Genomic DNA, 21,266 nt, shown 5'->3' with positions numbered 1-21,266 from the left:
TCAGAAGTAAGCAAACATTGAGACAACTGCCCACTTGTCAGAAACTTAGAAATGTAATAACTAATCTGCATTTTATTTTGTACAACTTTAAAAATATATATGTAACACCCACACTCACTTGGGTTGTATGTTGTGGGTTTTTTGTGTGTGTGCGTTCTTTTTTTAATGTAGGCAAGGTGAGGCCTGTATCTGGGGAAAATATGTAACATCCTCTAGCCTCACTGGCCAGGGAAAGCAGAGGATTCTTCAGGCTGGTTGGTTGGGCTACAAACTGGAGTGTGGCTCTCCCTGACTGGACAAGGCCAGGGTGATATTATGCAAGGGACATAAGGGGAGCTAAACTAGTTTAGGGGTGGAGAAGCTGCAAGCAATTGCTGAAGAATGAAGTCTCTCCAAGGAAGAAGTTGCAGATAGCAAAAAGGGAAGCTCAGGTAGCAGGGAGAGAGGGAGCATTGTCCCAGTGTCTGGGAACTCCCCTCTCCTCCTTTTCTTCCCCTTTTTCTCTTTTGAGGTTTTAAGGGATTCATACTGGGAGGAAGAGTCTTGGTTCCTTTGGTCTGCTGGCTAGGAATTAGGCCTGGCATCTTAAACAGGGTTGGAACCTGGCCGTTTCTAATCCTGACAGTTTGGGGCTGGGGTTGCGGCTTAAAATTTTCTGCTCCCACTAGAGCTGTGACCCAAATCACCTGCAGTCCAGGCCTAGAGGGTAGGCTTAGTCTTTCTCCTTGTTTCTTTTGATAGTCCTTTGCTTTAATCAGCTGCATAGTTGGGCCAGCTGTAGCCATTAATCTACTTGGTTCCTTTCGAGTTTTTCCTGCAGTTTTCATTTCAGCAGGCCATATAATCCAGCCCAGAAGTGTGCGGTGCATCCATGCTGCATGGAGCCACAGTCACTCCCTCCCTCTCCCCCCATCTCTGTGGAAGCAAAGATTGCCACGCCACTATCCTAAGAGCAGAGAGGCACCCCTTGCACCACTGAAGGACCTGTGCAGTCAAGCAGCTTCCCCTGTTGCAGCACAACCTATAGACTATGTTGTGCAGTTAACAGTGTTTCACGCTGCATTTGGTGTTTTCTTCTGTTTTCTGTATTAAATCTAGTTTTGGTTACACTGCTTGCAAGGAGAGGGTTTTTGTTTATGTGAGACACCCTAATTAATTTAGTGTTCCCAGATTTCTGGGTGGGGGCTTGAGCCAAAGGAAAATATATTTAGTACCCCAAAAACTAAAGCCGGTCCTTGTTGCTGCCGGCCAGTACCCAGCAGAAGGGTTATTTATTTATTATTTTGATGTTTGCTTTTGGTTTTATCACAGAACAGTTAGAGCTCCCCCTGACCCCTTCACTAACTAGGATGTGGGGACAGCTGCCTCTGCCATCATAGCTCCTGCCAGCAGGTCTCATCCTGTCTGGCAGCTGGGTGTGTGATGGGTGGGGATGTGGGGTTTGCAGGAGGGAGATGGGAAGGGATGTGGGGAGGCATAAGGTGTGGGGGGAGGTGCTCAGGAGGGGTGGGTCCCTTGCCCCCCCCCCCCCAGGACCACAGCTCCCCCACCCAACAGGGCCCACAGCTCACCCCTGCAGCAGCAGCCGTCAGGTGCTCAGGGCTTGCTGCTGCCAAAGCCCTCCACAGTGTAGCATGGCCCTTCCCCAGCCACATCAGACCCAGCACTGGCACAGGGCCATGCGCCTTCAGGCAGCACTGGGCCACTTGGGCTGTTACCCAGGGCGCAGCACTGCTCGCAGGGACCACACATCGTGACAAAGCTGCACAGGTGGTGCCAGGTCTGAGGCAGCCGGGGCCACACCATGCCATGGTGCCGAGGGCTTTGCCAGCAGCAGGCCCTGAGTGCCTGACAGCTGCTGCTGCTCTGGGAGGAAGGCCCTGAAGGGGACCCACTCCCCCCAACCAGTCCCCCCACCAAGATGCACAACTCCTGGCCTGCCCAGCTAGAGCATGCCTTTAGACAGGAAAAGTTTGCCCCCACAAAGAAGTCAGGCACCATCTGTTACAGATCCCCAGCTTGATTACCAGAAAGCTAAACACGTAGAACTATTGTAACCTTCCATCTAGTTTCCAAGGGCTCTGCTATAAAACTGAGCATTCTAATATTATAAAAGCCTAAGTCTGTTTGTCTGTCACGCTTTATTCGTGCTCTGATCGGTTGATGGAAACAGCTAATCAGAGTGCTCCAAGCGTGGGGGACCGCCACCATGATTCCCAAAGCTGCGCCAACGACCGGACAGAGGGTGGGAGAGCCAAGCCCAGCAACACTAGACTCGGCTCTCCCACCCCGCTCCCTGCAAGAGGTAGAACAGTGGCAGCATGGGGCATTGGATGGCGGCACTCTATCCCAGCCCCCTCCCCACCCACCACCATTCTTGACGGGCAATTGACTAGTACACTATATATATTCATACAATAACTTCATGAAGGTATACAATAAACCTCCCAATATCCAAGTCAAATACTATATATATAAATTATTCATAAAGATCAGCCTCCTGTCCTTTAAAATGGACTAAAAATTACTCTCTAATCACTCTCCTAAACTATTTCTTTTAGAAAAATAAATGCAAGCTAAAAAACACAAGCATTTTAGTTAATGTGAAGGTTTCTATGATAAACCACTATAATATAATTTGTGTAATGACATTTAATAGGATTTCTCCTAATTATGATCCTGGAAGAACATATCTAATACTTGACTGTTTATGACTATCACAAGTCTTTGAATTGTACAAAACAATTAACAAAATATTTTTTAAAATCCCCACTTTTAAAAAAATATATATTTGAGAGGCTTTTCAGACAAAGGCTCTTAAGTATAAATCTTCAATAGACTCACGGTTGGTTACTCTAGGTTTCTTTATACTATTGTTTTCACAGTAAGAAAGCTAAAAACACAATTAAAACTTGTGAAAAAAAATCTAAGGAGTGTTTTTACTCCCCTAAAGGGGTGAGTTTATAAAATCCCTTCATCTCACCTACACAGTGGTACTGTACTCCCATATAACATAAATAACTTGAGAATAAAATTTGTTAATTGTATTACCATCTCATATCTGTCAATGTCATTCATTGCTTGGAAAATCTAACTGAAATGGTGCCACCCCATGTGATAGCAAAGTTCACAAGCTAACTAATTACTAAGGGAAATTACCTCAGGCTTTCTGTGATTGACAGCTATTAATTTGAGATTCTTTTAGACACAAGTTAGCTGCAGCCTAAACCAACAGTATTAGCATTCAAAACCTGTATAAACACAAAGCAAAATATTTAAATTCATCATTAGATTTTTTTTTTTTAATGATCCTTGCTTTTGACACACAGCATGAGCTCATTACAAGAAAATATACCTTGCATTATATTTAGTCCATTCAGTTAAAATGCTGAAAAGGGCTCAAAAGTTACACAGGACTTTAAAAACAAAGGAGCAATCCTCATACTTACTTATTCAGAAACATACTGCCACACAGTTTTACTACTTAATTACAAGTTCTACAACTATGAAAAAGTCACTTACTCAGTCAAGCATATAAAAGAATGAAAAGCCATTTTACTAGGCTGGATTATTTCATTTTCTTGACGATATGTTTTCAAATTAAAGAATCAAAGTTTGTTGCATAGGAATTGAAACCAGGATTGTACCAAAAAGAAATTTAACATAGTTGTATATATTTTTACAAATGAAACAGTTCAGTAGAGCTATAAACCCTTCCCATTGACTCATTTTCAGTTTTAAAAAAACTCCTGAATTATGAATGGCTTAAAAGCAGCTCAAAGACATCCTGATATTAATCTAAGAAGGACATTCGTTTTTCAATAGATTGGTTCCTTAAACCTCATAGCTGTTTTAATGCCATCTTTTGAATCAAACATACATACCTTTTCCTCTGTGTTTATTATAGTGCCTAAGACTATTAATGTATTTTAGGAATAAAACAGATCGTACAGGGCAAAAATGCCGTATTACTTCCTTCTCAGTATTATCAGTATCGCTCATTTTAACACTACCAGAGGTATGATCAGTTGGGAAATCTGTACTCCCTCTACTGGTTGTCAAATGTTAAACTATAATATATTAAGTAGTTGCTACATATATTATATATTACGCACAAAACTTTTCAATAGAAAAACACAAGGTTGCGAGGTCAAGCATTCAAGAGTTAGGAAATACCAGACATGGCCAAGAAGGCTATTATAAAATATTTATTTGCTTTCCACTTTGTAAATAATAAGACCACCTTATTTTAATTCTGGTCTGATCAGATAGTGTATTTTTTTCCACAGGATGCCAAACTCATTTAGTGACGGCATGGGTGGTGGTTGCTCACTCAGCATCTATTCATCTTTTTATTTTATTCCCATTGTCCAGTGTATTACTTCATGACTCTCTTGCTTGCTGCACACTATTTGAAGACAGAAACATTAATTTCCTCCTGAGTGTTTCTAACATAATTATCACTATAGCATCCAAGTGCTTCCCATACATGAACTGAATCACCTTTACGATTCTCCACAGATGTAAAGAAATATTATTACCCTATTTTCAAATAGAAAACTGAGGAACATAGGTTCAGGTCGTTTCCATTAATATTGTGCTCCATTTGAGACTTCTAAGACCCAGTGGTTGAGGGTATGGGGGAAATAGGAAGAATGGTTTATCTGAAAGTAGAGGTGGGGAATTGATAGAGTATTTGACATCTTACAATATTTTCTGTGGTTAATGTGCAGCTCCCATTGACTTCATATTACAGACTGGGTTGCTCTCAAGTCTCTCTAGCTCTTCTTATAGATACAGTTCCACCACATATGAAGTACTTAAATACTTGTAGAAATACATGAATGTCCCATTTTACAAAAGAGTTGAACTAGTTCAAGGAGTCTTAATGACCATTAAGCAGAACAGCCAGCAGAAGAGACTCCATGGCAAAATAACCTGTCATCTGGTGCTTCAAATTCCCATCAGGAAGAAAGGAGAGTAGAAGTTAGTTATTCCACAATCTGAGTGGATGCCTTAATCGTTAGGCTACAACTGCAAGTGTGTAGTATCATCAACACCATTTTTTAAATCCTAAATCAAATCAATAATAATTTGCTTGACCCAGACAATGAGTGCCCAGCACTTCTACAAGTAAAATCACTGGGTACTGAGAATGAAGAACATACAATTAGTGTTTGCCAATAAGAAGTTTGGTTGAAGTTAGGGGTACTCAATCCCCAACCAACAGACCAGATCCAACCCCTGGAGCCTTGTCATTTGGCCCACACAAGTTTGCAGGAAGCCTTGTGGACTATGGTCTTGCATGGTAGGTCAGGTGCACATGGCAGCGTGGGGTCTGATCCTGGCACTCAGGAGTGTTGCAGGGCCCGGGAGTCTTATCTCAGCAATAGGACAAGGCACAGGCAGCACAGAGCCCCTAGAGCTTGACCCCAAAGTATGGGACCCAGTGAAAGGGGTGTGGGACCCCCAGAGCCCAATCCTAGCATGTGGGACCCAGGGGAAGCAGCATGGGGTCCTGTAGCCCAAATGTGGCCTGCAGGATTGGGCTGGGGTACCTGTAGCCTGGGCATAGGGCCCCAAAGCCTTATCCCCACATGCAGCACCAGGTAGGGGTGGCATAGGGCCCCTGGAGCCTAATCTTAGCACATGAGACTGGGGGAGGTGGCACAGGGCTCCCTGAGCCTGATCCCCACATGCAGCCCTGGGCAGAAGTAACATAGGACCCCAGAGCCTGAGGTGATGCATGGGGTCCAATCAGGCCCACAGACCTGCCCCATACCCCTCATTTGGCCTAGCAGGCCAAAAGGTTGAACACTGGTGGTTTAAGTGATTTGTTTAGCACAACATGGGGACTCTATGGTAAATGCAAGGATAGAATCAGATCATCCAGGACTGGTCAACTATATTAACCAGTAGACCATTCTTTGTCTTTCTCTTCTTGAAAGTTCCTGCCTCATTCACTATACACCTTCCCTCTTCTGCAACAAATAGGACTGGGAGTCCACAAACCTTAACCTACTTCACCACATAATCCTGAATTATTCCCAGAGCAGGGCTGTTCTATATACTGAAGACAGACAAAAGTCTGGTGGAAAATGCAGTATGGAGTACTGTAACTAAGACTATCATAATGCATAAACACATGGGAGGCAAAAGCAAGTTTTCAGGTAGCCTTACTTCTGGTATCTCCTAAATTTTAAATGAATGATGCCAACGATAATAATGTTTAATATTATTTTTGTGTGTAATTATCTACTTCAAGAATTTGTGCCAAAAGAAAAAAATTCCATTGTGTGGTATAATTTTGACACCCACCTGGATCATGAACAAGGTGGGAAGCTTTAGGCTGTGGATGGACATAATACTCAAACCATCTTAAAAGTGGTTTAAATAATGCATCTGGACATACAAGCCAATTCAGAACAGTTTACATCACCTGGAATGTTTCAAAAATATAACTGGAAAATAAGGTATTATTTTGAAACAGTCCTCCCTGAACTAGTTCAGTGTTGTGTGGATACCAAGCTCTCTGTTACTAGCATCTGGTCAGTACTCTAGGCATCCCACACTGCACCACTCCCCCCCGCCCACCCGCCCGCTGAAGCTGATTCAGACTTAGGGAGAGTGGTTAGGTATATAGAGGGGGCTGCTGCTAGGTCCCCAGGATGATGAGTACTCAAGGGGAGTGTGTGCGTCAGGGCAGGGTGGGGGGAATATAACTCAATGTCTCTGCAGCTTTTAAACAGCACTTTTCTCCCAAGCTGCTTGTCAGCTTTATTCCACTAGTGGCAACCGACTGGGCTTTGGGGGTGTCCCAGACTGATGGTGGGGGAGAACAAAGGGATGGAGCGGCTAGGTGGGCAGAAGTAGCACATCTGTTTCTGCATTCCTGGGGAGAGTTACCCAAGATCTCTGAAGCTTTTAAACAGAACTTTTCCCCAAGACACTGGTCAATTTAATTTCATTTCTGGCAACTGACATGAAGACCTTGGGGAGCCTCCCAGACCAACCAGGAACACAGAATTAAGGGCATCTCTGCCCACCTGGCTGCCCCACCCCCCCATGCCAAAACAGACTGGGATGCCCCAAAGTCTAGTTAGTCACCATGAATGCAATAAGATTGATGAACATGCTGGGCGAAAATGCAGTTTAAAAGTGGTGGAGATTTTGCCCAGCCCCCAGAAGCAGGAGTCCAAATACCCTCTTACCTGGTCACCCTTTGTAAGACAGCTGTCTGAGACAGAGAACTTGGGCAGGGCCCTAGAGCATCCCACCCCCTGAAAAAGGAAAAGCAAGAGTCCAGGTAGTCCTCCTCCCAACCAACTGGCCATCCTTTCACCCCAAAATCAGCCTGCGATACACTCAACCCTGGTACATTACCAAGAACTAAAGTAAACCGATAAGTGACTTGAGGGAAAGTGCTATTTAAAAACCACAAAAACTCCAACAGCCCCAGAGCACATGGTGCCCAGGAATCCAGCAGCAGGTGTCTGGCAGCCCCTCCCCTCACACACACACCTGGGCAACCCCAATCAGGTATGACCACAGAGATTATGGTAAAGTGCAGGAATGGTTTTATTGAGCTCAGAGTTAGTGAGAAAGGGAACTGGAAAATGGCAATTGCAAGCAATTGATGGCTTCTTCTTCTTCCTTGGTATTCAGCCAATCAGGGTCTTCTTGCCCTGCTTGGGAAATCTTGGGAAACTGGGGCGCTGGCCACTGGAAGGCATGTAGGGGTGGGTACTCACTACCACCTCCTGGTGGTGGTTTCACAGCACTGTAATGCCTAAAAGGTAACTTTCTACTGAGAATACTTGGCAGTGTACAAGCAAGCACCTTTGAACTGGGACAACTGTGAACTGGTTCCCAGTGACACTTGTGTTCAAGTGTTATATCTGTCTGCACCCTTAGACTCACAATAAAGCCTCTGCCACTTGAACAGAAAAACTGACAGCAGTGGTAACCTGTTTTTTTTTCCTATTTTAATTCATAGTAGAAGGGGATGGAGTCTTTTGCCAAGGGGTCTCTCAGATAATTGTTAACAGTAGAGGAATGGCATGCCTTAGGAAACTTGAGTTCCATTTCAGGCTTTAGAAGGCAGGACATAGTGCATACAGACTCCAGTGTTTGTTCCCTACCCCAAAACATGATCTTTTCTGCCCCAGTTCCCTAAACCAGTGGTATCAAAGTCATTTGACCCCTCCAGCTGGATCCAGACTGCAAGGCTCCTTATGAGCCAGAGTTAGATGCACCTTTAGCAGTCCGGAGAGTGGCAGTGGCTCAGAAACCCATGGTGTTACTGTCTGCTCCACCATCACCAAAATTAATTTTCAGCAGGCTCTATAGCCCAGAATTCAGCAGCGGGCCCTAATCTCACTTAACCTACACCTGAATTCTCAGCCCTTCCCAGAGCTCCCCAAGCTGGAAGACTGCTCCAGAGGCCACCCCCACCCTGAAACTTTCCACGTCCTAGGCATATCCCTAGTCCCAGTCTCCAACTCCTAATGCTTCCCATCCTATTTTCTTTGCCCAGTGAGTCTTAGCGTAATCATTCTGGACTCCCCATCCAGTTCCAGATTTCAACAAAGTCCTAGACGCACAGCAATAAACTCTAGAGGCTTTAGGCAGCTTACTTTCAGCCACTGGAATACTTATGTGGAAAATATTACATTATAGCAATAGAAACCTAATGACTGCCATTGCAATTTGACTGCTCAGAGGTAACACTGCACACGGAGGGATTTCTAAATGAGTTCTGAAATACTGAAACTCAGAACAGTCTGAAAAATATCCCATCTAGAAATAGCAGTCGATGAACTGAGACTGTTACTTCTAATAAAGCAAAGTCCGTGCATCATGAACAAAATCTGGAAAAATACTTTGAAAAAAACCCAAAAACCTATCATTAAACTGAAATAATCTTCATGGAGTGTTTCTATAATCAATAAGTATCCTGTAGATATTGTTACACTACACCAGTACAGTACTGACCAGTTACAATATTTGACCTATATATTTAATTTTGCTATTTGATCCCAGCTCCTTTTTAAAGTTTAATACACATTATCATAATAATATGATTAAGGCATGTTAATGTTCTGAACGCAGATTCAATTTTTTTTTAAACTAATCAGATTTTTTTTTATCCCTGCCTCCCAGGGGGCATGCCTACATGTGCTATTAATGTGCTTTAGCTTACTGCAGTAAAATAAGGCACAGTAAGCTTTCTCAGGGAGCATGTCTACACATGCACCCGTTGGGAGCAAATCTGCTCCTGACAGAAGCAGTTCAGTTCAGGGCTACTTCTGTCCTGCTCTGCCCCGTATGGCATTCAGGGGGAGCTCCAGGACCCCCTAGGTACCAGCTCCGGGCAAGCAAGGGGCACTGGAGTCAGGCCTGGGATGCAGGGAGTGGAGGGAGGTGTCCCACTTCCAGGGCAGCAGCCTCCCAGCCCTGTGCCCCGATTGGCAGATCAGGGCATGGTGCTGGGAAACAGTTCCCTCCCCACAAGCAGCTGCCTGCTTCCCAGTTCTGTGCCTCCATCTGTCAGTTGGGGCATGGGGCTAGGAAGCAGACAACTGACCAGGGCAGGGGACTGCTCCACCACCCCCTAATGCCTGGGCTGCCCGGGAGCAATTTGCTCCTGGTCAGCTGTCTATGTGTACGCTACTGCATGGTAAATCTACTACCTGTAGTAGCCAACCATACAGTAGACTAATTTACTGTGCAGTAAATGCTGTGCACATGTAGACGGTGACATTTTACTACACAGTAAATTTACCGTGCAGTATAGCATGTTGTGTAGACACACCCAGTTCTACTATAGGGCAGAATAAAGGATGTTGAGATGCCTGAAATCTGCTTCTCTAACTTTTGGGTTTCTTTTAACTTCAACCTTATCTTTGAATTTATTGTCCCCTACTTTTCTCTGTATATATAGCTCACTCATACATCCCTACATACATGTACACAACTGAGTTTCTTCCTCCTTGTCCCTCACAGTCCCCTAAACATATATGTGTATGTGTACATATAAGTGTGTATATGCCTATGCGCACATACATGCGCGCACATACATGCACACACATACATGCAGGCACACACGCACCCACACACAGAGTTTCTCTACTCTTTCCTTCCTTCTCTGAATACATCTAGTGCAACAGTTAGTTTTTTAAAAGAAGCCTTTAAGTTGATGGTTATTTACTGCCAATGCTTTAAAAAAAGACCTGAAAATGTGTATGTTAGCAAAAGCTGATGCAAAAAAATATTTCAGAAAAAAGAACTGCCTTCTTTCAAAACAGCCACAAGAATTCATTATTTTAAATTAAACTAAGGTCATGACCATCCTCAAGATGCTCCTTTTTCAAAATGGCTACTGAAGCCCTTTGTTCCAGCTGACTGTGTACAAAAGCTTCCCAGAAAGAAGACTGGGGCACACTAAGTTGTAAAGAGGTGGAGAGGAACCTGTTGATAAGAGGTAGGCCAACCCTAGAGGCCAGGACTGACTGTCTGGCTCTGGCTGCTGCAGGATGAAGATTAATAGATGTTTGGGTCAGAAGGGACCTCAACAGATCATCAAATCTAACTCCTTGCCATGGGCAGGAAAGAGCGCCTGATGGGTAAGATTTCCTTAAGTTGGGTAAGAGTTCCTGATGGTTAAGATTACTGGAGATAGACCCATAGGCACAAGGTACCCTAAGGAGCTTGGGAAGGCAACTCAGGGGGTGCTGCAGGACAGTGACTCACAGTGTGGTGCGATTTAGGGGTAAGCAGTTTGCTTATGGTTTTTGTTCTGGGTCAAACTGGATGTCAGGGTTGCTGCTGTAGGTACCGTCAGAAGGCCACATAGCAGGAGTACCATGTGTTGAGTGCCCTGGGCACAGCAGGGGCATGACTGGGTCAAGGATGGGGGAAACTGAAGCCTAAACAAAGCAAGGCCAAAGCTGAGATAGCCTGACACAGGGACTGAGGCCAAAAAGGCCAGGGCCAGAAGAAAGGGGCCTTAAACCATAAACACTGAAGTCTGAACAAAAGGGACTAGGGCCTGCAGGAACAGACTGCCTTAACAACGACTAGGTGCCACCTGCGAGTCACAGGCATGACTATGGGGGGAAGGCAGGAGGTCACAATTAATGCCCTTAAAGCAAACAGGGCCAGGAGGCCATAATCTGAGCCGACAGGGCCTGGAGCTAGAGGCCATTTTGGTGGATGAGTGAGCCCAACCAGATTTGACCAAATGGAGATGAGTACCCAAAACCACATTCCAGTTCCCTGGAGCCAGCCTCCTGGAGTGTATAAGAACAACAAAGGCATGTCAGACAAGTACAAGCCAATAGCCTTGTCAGACCAGAAAAAGTAGTGCAGGGCCACCAAAGGACTTACTACAGTAAAGGAAAATAAAGTAATAGCTGCCTCAATCCCAAAAGATTTTTTGGTGTGATCTCTTTTATTGGACCAACTGCATAGTTGGGATAAAGTCAGATAGACAATCTTTCAAATGCCTCACCTTTATGAATGTACACTGTATAAACACAGTGTATGAATATTCACTGTATAACAGACTCTCTTTATGCCTGAAGAAGGGTGTTTGTGCCCAAAAGCTTGCAAAGAACAATTTTTCTGACTATTTAGTTGGTCTAATGAAAGATATCACACCTGCCCAAAGAACCTTGTCTGCCTATGTCCTTAGAACTGACAACCCTATAACTCCCTGCCTTACATTTGAAGGCTTTCTCTAACTTTATCCTAACTATGCAATTGATCCAATAAAAGACATCACCCCAAAAAATTCTTACCTCTCGCATAATTCTGGGACCATCATGGCTACAACACCCTCTTACCACTACCAATCCCAAAGTTCATTTTGCGTACAAAAATGTGCTACAGATCTTCATAATATACTGTGGCAGTGCACCTTTGGTGCCTGCCACCTTAAGGGCAGAAAACAGATAGCAGCCAAGTGCCTGGTTAGGGCAGCCATTTTGGCCCAGTGATACAAGATGGGCTGCAGGAAGGAAGGAGGTAATATCAGGCTGAGAGGCTCCCCTGGGAAATATCAGGAAGGACAGGGGCTATGGGATGAAGGTGAACCCTTTTCCTGGGTAAGACATAAAACTGCACCCTGCCAAGGAAGGGTGGTCTGGTGGGATGGGAGACCCCCAGGAAATGCCAGGCCAGTTACCTCCCCCATGAAAGGCAAGTCAGGGCTCCTTATAACCCCAGCTTCACATCCCTGGTGGTGTTCTAACAAGCAGGGGGAGCCCAGGCTCATTAAGGAGCCCTGAGGCAGAGCTCAGGCTGGAGGTGGGACCTGGGGCCATGCCCAGGCAGCAAGGTAAAGCCTGAGGGCACAAGTGAGATATTGAGAGAGGGGCGATGAGTAGGGAGACCCTAAGAGAAGGGCAATGAGTAGAGCAGCCTCATAAGTGTGGGTGAGCGAGGAGACCCAGCGGAGGCACAGTGGCCCGGCAAGGGGCCAGGAGCAAAATAGGCCTATAGTTGAAGAATTGCTCAGTCAAAGCTCGGGTGAGGGTAGCAGGAGACACCCAACAGACTACGCCAGGGCTGACCAACGCAAGGAGAGATAATCCCAAAGCTGGGTGAGACCAGGCAGGATGAGTGTGGCCCCGAGAGAGGGCAGTATGAAGAGGCTGGATAAGATCCAGCAGAGTAAATGTGGTGAGAGAGGGGTGGCATGCGAGTGGTCCTTCAGGGGTGTAGAGAAGAGCTACAACTGTGTGCCCAGCTTGCTCCAGCCACAGGCTGGAGAAGTAACACACAAAGACTAACATCTGCGAGGCATGGGACCCATGGAAGGGAGGTCGGAGCGGGTATAGTCAGCAGGGTCAGTAATGGGTAGCCTCCCGCCTTAGTAACAACTCTCATTTTCCATCAAGGCATGGCAGGAGAGTGAAGCACGTCGTTACCCCAGGAGCAGAGCGGCCAGCGGAGACTAGACGAGGAGGCCACCCTGTTACATATACATAATAAATATCATCAATTTGTAGAAAAGTCAGGTATGGCACTGAAGGGTCCTAAAATATAATGGGTTAGACACTGGGAGGGAAAAATAAAGATTTTTCAGAGAAAGAAAGAGCAGCTACTCATATTGTGGCAGGAAGAAAGATGCAGAAGCAGCTTATGGGACGTAGGTTGAGGTACTCTACCCTACACATGCATGCCCTGTGCTGCCACAGGCTAGGGATTGGACATGGGGACTGAATTCTATCATCCTTTCTCCACCTAAATGGGACTTTTCCAGAAATAAGTGGCTTTTGTGATGCACACGGTTTGTAATTCAAACACTGGTACAGTGTGGATATATATGTGCAAGCTCTGTAGGTTACACACTGGCCACCAGGCATGTATGTAGCTATGTATACACCTCCAGTGTACATCTATAGATCACGAACTTGTAGCCAGACAAAAAAAAAAACAAAAAAAAACACTTGACTAGCAAATGTAGATGCTGAAAAAGAAGTACCCTCCCAAGTTTTAGGACACTCACCCAGAAAACAGAACACCCAAGTTCCAGGTCCTCACTGTAATGGGTCCCCTACCCCATTACTGAGATGCAGGAACAAACTCCAGGACCTTAGGAGGGCAGTCTCACCCTGCAAGCTGCAGGGGAAGGAGCTCTTGGCTAGGAAGACTGCAAGAGCGTGCCTGGTAGAATGAGGAGCTGCCTGAGAACTACCAGCAAGACCCTGATGGCCTACAGAAGGACATAACCCAGAGTTGGGGGGTTATGCTGGTGCCCAGGGAGGGCTGCCCTGAGTGTTTTTGTTTTCCTACCTTGATGGGGATGGAAGGCTTTCCTATTTTTTAAAGTGCTAGCATGCTGTTTTCCTCTAGGTAATGTTTGTTGGCCCAGAAGGGAAGGTTTGTGTTAAGTGGTTGCTTGCTCCATCTTAAGTTATACTTAGCGCTGTGGAAGGGACTGTGAGGGGTTTTTTTGGAGGTCCCATTAGTGCCTTAGGGGCATGTGACTGCCTTGAGCCCTGCTGGGGGCAGGTTCAAGACAGGGTGAGCAAGTAGAGCCCAGCAGTCTTTGGGGCCAGACAGCCCAGAACCTGGAGCAAGGTAGCATTTTGGGCCACAGAGACCAGAGTAGGGCAATGTTTGGGGCCAGAGAGCCTGAAGCCCACAGCAGAGCAGCATTTTGGACCAGAGAGACCAGAGCAGGACAGCGTTTGGAGCCGGGGAGCCCAGAGCTGGACAGTGTTTGGGGCCAGAGAGCCTGGAGCCCAGAAACTGGGCAGAGGCAAGGCCCAAGGAGGCCCAGGACAAGGCTAGGACCTAGGAGCCAGGTCCTGTGCAGTGGACCTAGATCACAGGAACCAGCCAATAGAAAAAGGAGGCTGAGACCAAGAAAGATGAGCCCTGACAAGCATATACGGATATTCCAAGACATGCAATTGGCCTGCGAGCCAGTGAGAGAGACCAGGTTTGGAGGACCCTGAGGGAGCGTAACTTCCTCCAGATGACTAGATCATCAAGTTGTGACAAGCAAGCAAAAGGGGTTCCCCAGAAGGGCAGACCAGGCTAGGATTGAGTAACCACCAGAAGGCATTGCAGTCACCCCCTGGGAAAAGCACTATGTTATACCCAACTAGAAAGATTCTGAACCTGAACTTGTATTTCTCCGATTTTTACTCAGGTATGCACATACATAGGTACCTGGCTAGTGCAGAGCCTACTGCTGGTACTAAGGAGCTGTGTGGACGTTTACAAGTACATGCTGTATGGGAGACAGAATTACAAACTGTTCATCAGTACCAAAATTGCCACTTTCTTGATGGAAAACTGCCATTTAAGCATGTAACAGAATTCATCCGGAGAGGATCCAAAAATATTCTTAGAAACCAGCCTTTGTAACAACTGTCATGGACTAAATTTCCCAGTGATGCCAAGATTGGTGAACACTGTAGAAGAATGGCTGTACATCAGATCTATTTATTCCTTTCAAGATTCAGCTGCATGTAGTACTTCACTAGTCTTAAACATTCTGGGATCCTCCTTTTTCACTAACACCATTTTAAAACCTTTATTATACATATAATGAACATAATAATAACAACAACAAACATATAATTAATCCAAACTATAAAATAACAGATTAAGCACTTAAATATACATCTGTGGCAGGGCACTGTTTGTGCCTGCCACTTTAAGGGCCTGAAGACAGCAGCCAACAGGTGCCCGATTAGGGCAGCCATTTTGGATCCAGGGCTGCCCATATAAACAGGGCATTTTGCTGCTAGAAGGCCAGGCAACAACATCGCCTGGCTGCAGGTATCAACTGGAGGTAAGGGCAGGAGCTGTTGGGGATGGATAGGAGACTCCTGGTCCTGACCTAAAACTGCACCCTGCTGGGAGTGGGTGGCCTGGTGGGGTTCTCAGTGGCGCGGGAGCCCCCAGGAAATGCCAGGCCAGTTACCACCCCGGTGAAAGGCAGGTCAGGGTGCCTTAACCCCAGCTCCCACTTTTGGGTGGGTAAGGACATCAGAGGTGGAGGGGACCAGGAACGGCTACGGCCACCTGAGCCCACCCAAGGAGGGAAACCCTGAGTAGAGGGGGCGTCGTGTAAGATCTCAGGGGAGCACCAGTCATGGTGTGAGTCACCCCATCTCCCCACATCCAGGAAGGGGAACCCGGAGAGAGTGTGGGGCTAGTGAGGCTGGAGGTAGAGTGCCCCCTCAACTGGTCCATGCTGAGGCCAGGACCAAGAAGGTCAAAAGGGCTAGATGCCCACCACGAGGGGCACCCAGAGTTGTGGGCCTGGGACCCAACCTGGCCTTGCAGGTGAGGCCAGGACCTGTGTGTGGACGAAGGTCCCGAGTGGGAACCATGTCCAAGAGAGAAGCCAGCTACAAGGAGCTCGGCAGCCCAAATGAAGGCAGTGTAGGCCGCCTGAGCGGAGAGATCCAAGGGAGGGCCCTGCCAGGAGGATTCTGGAGCTAGTGTGGGGCCAGGTTGGCTGATAACATCTGGATGACATCTGCGAGGCTTGGGCTGCGGCGTAGGGGATAAATGGAGCTGCAAATAGCACCCCTGGCATCGGGGCAAGAAGTGGGCGGCCTCCCACTTAATTAACATCAATTAATTAATTATCATCAAGATGTGGTGAGTGAGAAAGTGGGCGGTTAGCCCAGAAACAGGTGGGTGGGTGGGCCACAGGAAAATCGGCCCCAAGAAGGCCCCGTTACAACATCCAATCACCTAAAACAGGGGTGCCAAAATAATTTGACCTCATGGGCTGAATGAGTGACACAGGGCCAGTCTATGGGCCAGATCAGGCTCATGGACTCCCCCAACTGTATACCTGATCTGGCACCCATGGCACCCACCTCGGCTAGTCCAGGATATCAGCCCAAGCAGGCATGCTGCATTTAGCACAGGCCATGACCCAGCCTGATTGAGTGCTGTAAGTGGCACAGCCCAGGGCCCAGCCAAAATGACCACTGCAGGCGATGCAGCCCAGGATTGGTTTCAGTGAATATCACAGGGGAAAGCACATTCCAGACAAGCTCACAGGAATGGTCCAACACAGCATGTGGGCCAACAGCTCAGCACCAGGGGCCAGATTATGGGACTATGAAGGCCAGATTTGGCCTGTGACCTGTACGTTTGACACCCCTGCCCTAAAATATACCAGTAATCATTTTACCTAAGTCAGTGTCCACAAGAGTCTTGTGTTCTTTTCTTCTTTAGTTTAGTTCTTTTTAATTTGATTTCTATTATTCCCAATGAAGTTTACCTTGATTTCCTCTCTAACAGTTTCAACTTTTTCCTGGTCATACAGAAGTGAGAAATTGAATTGCCAAGTTTCCATTTTTGGTGTATTGTCTCAATTTTCAATAAATACCTGCAAATGTCCAGGATCTGACTGGACAATTCCACCTTGTTTTGTTAACATAGCATTGTTAAGTAATGATTTGGAAATCATGACCATATCTATACACATATATAGTTTGTACTGTGTTGAATAAAAAGAGAAATCTTTCTTTTGAATTTAAACATCTCTAGAACCCACAAAGTTCATGATTATCTACTAATAATCTTAGTGTTGTGCCTGATTTTCTATCCTTTGTGATACTTCCATCACACTAATCCACTTCTGGGTCCATAATATAGTCTCCCCCAGCACAATATCAGACTCTTTAATTTTTTTTTTTAAGTTTGAAATTGCTTTTTTAAACAGGTCCTGATTAGGTGCATAGATGCTTTCTAAAGTTAACATTCTATCACCAATAATTCCCTTACCAAGATAGATTTGCCTTCCAAATTCGTATTCAACTAAAGGAAAAATACATGGATGTGTTTTACTATGATGATTCCAACTCCTCTTTTAATCAGTATACCTGGAGATGTATATAGTGGGTAGAACCACTTTTTTTTTCATGTATTTGCCAAGTTCCTCTTCAAGGCAGGTTTCTTGGATGAAGCAAAAATCTAGTACTTCATCTCATGCTGTCACTGCTACTCCTAGCCCTGAGCTAAAGTGGGAGCTCAGCTTTCAGCCAGAAAGGCAGTGAACTAAGGGTGGGGAGCTGCCAGTTTCTTGCTGCTGCTGCCACTTCTCCCCTGCCCCAGTGCAGTTCCCCTCTGGCTGGAAGCTGGACTCACACTGCAGCCTTAGTGAGGGAGAAGGGGAAGAAACACCAGTGGCATAGGCACAGCTTCCAGATCCCCTATCCTGGCACACCTCCTTGCGGCTCAGCCCCAGCACTTGCTGGATCTAATGGCTCCATAGGCTGTCTGTTGCAACCCCCAACTTAAAGGATTAGCTCCAGTGGAGGGAAGAAGCCACATAACAGGCCAATCCCTCCCACAGAACACATCCCATTTCAAATCACACTAATCTCTCCCCACCATCCCTTGATTTTTTTTCCTTCTTTTTTCTCCCTTCCTCCTCTTTTTATTTGTTGTTTAATTAGGTTCTCTCTTTAATGTTTCAAACTTTACAGCTAGGGGCAGAAGTTACACATAAACCGGTTTAAGTGATCAGAAACTGGTTTAAACCTGTAACAGAACAGAAGTTCAGTGTACATAAACTGCTTTCAAAATGGCTTTAAGATAAACCTAGTTCAATGTAGTATCAGACTTAACTGATTTGGGTCAAACCGGTTTATGAAACTTCTGATCCAGACTCCTTCCTGGTTCAAGTCCAATCACAGTCCTCCAGCATCCCAGCATGCTATTCCTGTTATTCATCTTCACACATGTCTTATTGCAACTAAGTACCTTCAAAAAAAACCCATTACAGGTGTCCTGTCTTTATTCTTCAAGATCTTTTTTGTTGAAAATTTGTCACACTGTTTTTGTTTTGTGCTGCAAAATCTGTCCCCCAAATTGCTTGTGCTTCTGAGTCGTCTTCTAGAAGTTTTTGTCTGGTAAATACTCTGACTCCTCCTGCCTTACCTTTAATGACGTATTGTTGTCCTTCCTGAGCAAACAGGAGTTTAAAGGGATAGAGAAGCAGAAATAAAATACAGATGGGGCTAAGACAGGGTTCTTGTCTTTTTAAAGAAAAAAGAGTGGAATATGATATAACTTAGAAAACCTGTATTTTGTATCCACTAAACATAACTGAAAAGGACTCTAGATTTTTCTTCTATGGATATTAGTGTGTTTGTCTCCAGTTCTAAAAAAGTGTGGTTTGGAGTGCTTCTTTTAAGAATTTAGTAAAATCCCCTTTTTCCACCCCCCTTCAGGGAGACCTTTGATTCTAATACTGTTTCTATGAGCACTGTTTTCCAAATCTCCTTTCTTCGGAGACCTCCTTTTCTTTCTTCTTTTCTACCAGATTAGTTTTGTTTTGGAATTCTATATTAGCTTGAATGTTTTTATCCACATTCCTTTCAATATCCGTAACACTACTTCTAAATCCTGCAATCTCTGATGTAATTTTTTCAAGCTTTACTTCTATAAAAGATTTAAGAGACCTGAATTCTAATACAAAAACAGCAACGCCATCTGTGGTGATAAATGCTGCGCTTGGTCTTCTGCTTTTCTGCCTTGCTTGTTTTATTTCCAGCTTCAGGAGCCATCTTTGATTCCTCAGGGTCTTCCTGCTGTTTCACAGTTTCTTCTTGTGAGTTCCTTTGGAGAAGATGGCTACTCATAAGTCTCCTTATGCAGCTGCCCTCTAACATCTAGGGAAGGAATGTTTCTGAAGCCTGAAAGGGGGTTAGGGTGAGGTGTGAACATAACTAGGGGTGTGAACAGTGCAACCATTCCAGGTGCCACATCGGGGGGCGAAAAAAAATCACTGCTGCTGACAACGACATAATTGCAATTGTGGCAACAAATGGAAGTCACTGTTGCCCCTCTGCGATAGTTCCCTGGCCACACATTCCTGCACTGCTGAGGAGAGACAATGCCTTTGGATTGTGCCAGATTCTTTTAAAGCTCAGACTCAAAGTAGACATTTTTCCCAGCAACATCATCTGACCTCCTCCCTAACACCGTTTTTCTTATGCAAGTATAGAGAAACATGAATTCCTTAGGATTTGAGTTACTGTAGTGTTTTAATCCATAATTATGTGAACTGCACATCAAATATTAATGTCTTCTCCCAAGAAGGGGAAAAAGAATGAAAATACTGCATACTAAATTATGTATCCAACACATATGAAACTGCAGCAGAAACTACTGCCAGGTTTTATGGGTTATAATAATATAGATAAGAACCTGGCACAAAAATGGAACAAGGTATCTGAGGGTTACATTAACATCTCTTAGAATATCTCAGAAATAAAGGAGAAAAGCAAAAGGCTTTGTTCTGCCTTTATTTTCCTCACCAGGTTATAAATATAAAAATAATATTTTTGTTCTTTATCATCCATACTTATAGAACTAACCATCACCCAAGTCAGTAACAGTGTCACACTCCAGATTTAAAGATTAGAGGAAATGGAAGCTGTGGCAAAAAAAAAGTTTACTGCAGAAACCAAAAATGTCTGAACTGAAATACTGTGTAAGCTATAAAATGTCTTCCCAGCTACTACTGTAAAAGACTTTGGCTGCCAATTTCAACTGCTCAAGAACTTCTGTGTAGTACAAAACACAAGAGAACCCCCCCCACACACACACACACATACAGTTTGACCCTATACAACCACAGCTATATAATCCTATCAGCACTGAATTGAAAGCATACATCAAAAGGTAGCCACAGAAGTTAACAAAACCTCAAGTTAAGTGCCGCAAAAGTGTTTCATGTTTTTTAAACAGTGGTATTGTACATAGCTATAAATATATAGATTTTGTAACAGATATTCCTGTTTTGAAATACTCTGAATTATTTATATTCATGAACCACGGTACCTTAAAACTACACTAAAAAATAACAGGAGATAAATCAAAATAATATTTATTTAAATCAACTGCTCAGCAGCTCTTGGAAGAGAGGAATGTTAAGAAAGTATTGTCAGAGCCAAGTAGTTGTATGCCTATGGTACAGTGGAACATTCCTTTGGTTTGATCCTTAGTGGAATCTCCCGCCAGAGTGGAACATCCCGCTGTCAATCATTCTGCTGTCAATCCACGGTAATGGAAAATTACAGCTTAGAAAAAGTTCCCGCCAACTTTGTGCAAACACGCACACCACCACTGGCCAGTTCCAAATTATTCATATTTGGCGACTAGCAATTGGCTCGCTAGTCATATAAAAGTTAAAGCAGTTTCCGCTCACGTTGGAGAACTCCGTGTGCATTTGGAGAACTCAGAGAACTTGGAGAACTCCGCACATTTCTCGGAGTTTGGAGAACTCCGCATACACCTTGGAGTTGGAGAACTCTGTGCATTTCTCGGAGTGAACCTGGCAGACTGATCACCCACCAGCGACTCCCCGTCCTCGACCCTCCCGACATACCCCGACCCCAGTACCACAGTAAGCCGATTACGAAAACTTCGTCGGTTCTCTCGCGTGTTTAAGAGAGTCTTTGCAACTCGTTTGTAACTGCAACTAAGTCTGTCAACTCTGCCTGCGCCCATACATCGGTGGCATAAGTAAACAATCTATTTGTTACCAATACGCTTCAGTGCCTAATTCCGCTCCATCGGTCAAAAGTACCCGCCTGCTGTTTCGGGGCTACTGGCCACAGCCTGGCCTACCACTCGACCGCCACACGTATTATAGTACCAAAACTTCCAGTGTTTTTATAATCATCCAGAAATACCAAGAGCACATCACAACACAGAGGGACATCTTTAGCTTGACCTTACTAACCTGGTTTGCTGACTACATTACTTCA

General features: G+C 45.0%; 1 protein-coding gene across 9 annotated transcripts in view; it reads right to left on the bottom strand.

Annotated features, from left to right (window-relative positions):
* TANC2 (tetratricopeptide repeat, ankyrin repeat and coiled-coil containing 2) overlaps nucleotides 1-21,266 on the bottom strand; it is an 806,911-nt gene that overhangs the window by 580,204 nt on the left and 205,441 nt on the right. The gene's annotated exons all lie outside the window — the stretch shown is intronic.

This window comes from Alligator mississippiensis, chromosome 4, assembly GCF_030867095.1.
Source record: "Alligator mississippiensis isolate rAllMis1 chromosome 4, rAllMis1, whole genome shotgun sequence".
NCBI classification, from domain to species: Eukaryota; Metazoa; Chordata; order Crocodylia; family Alligatoridae; genus Alligator; species Alligator mississippiensis.
The sequence above is the reverse complement of the archived record's forward strand: the minus strand, read 5'-3'. Positions and strand labels throughout refer to the sequence as shown.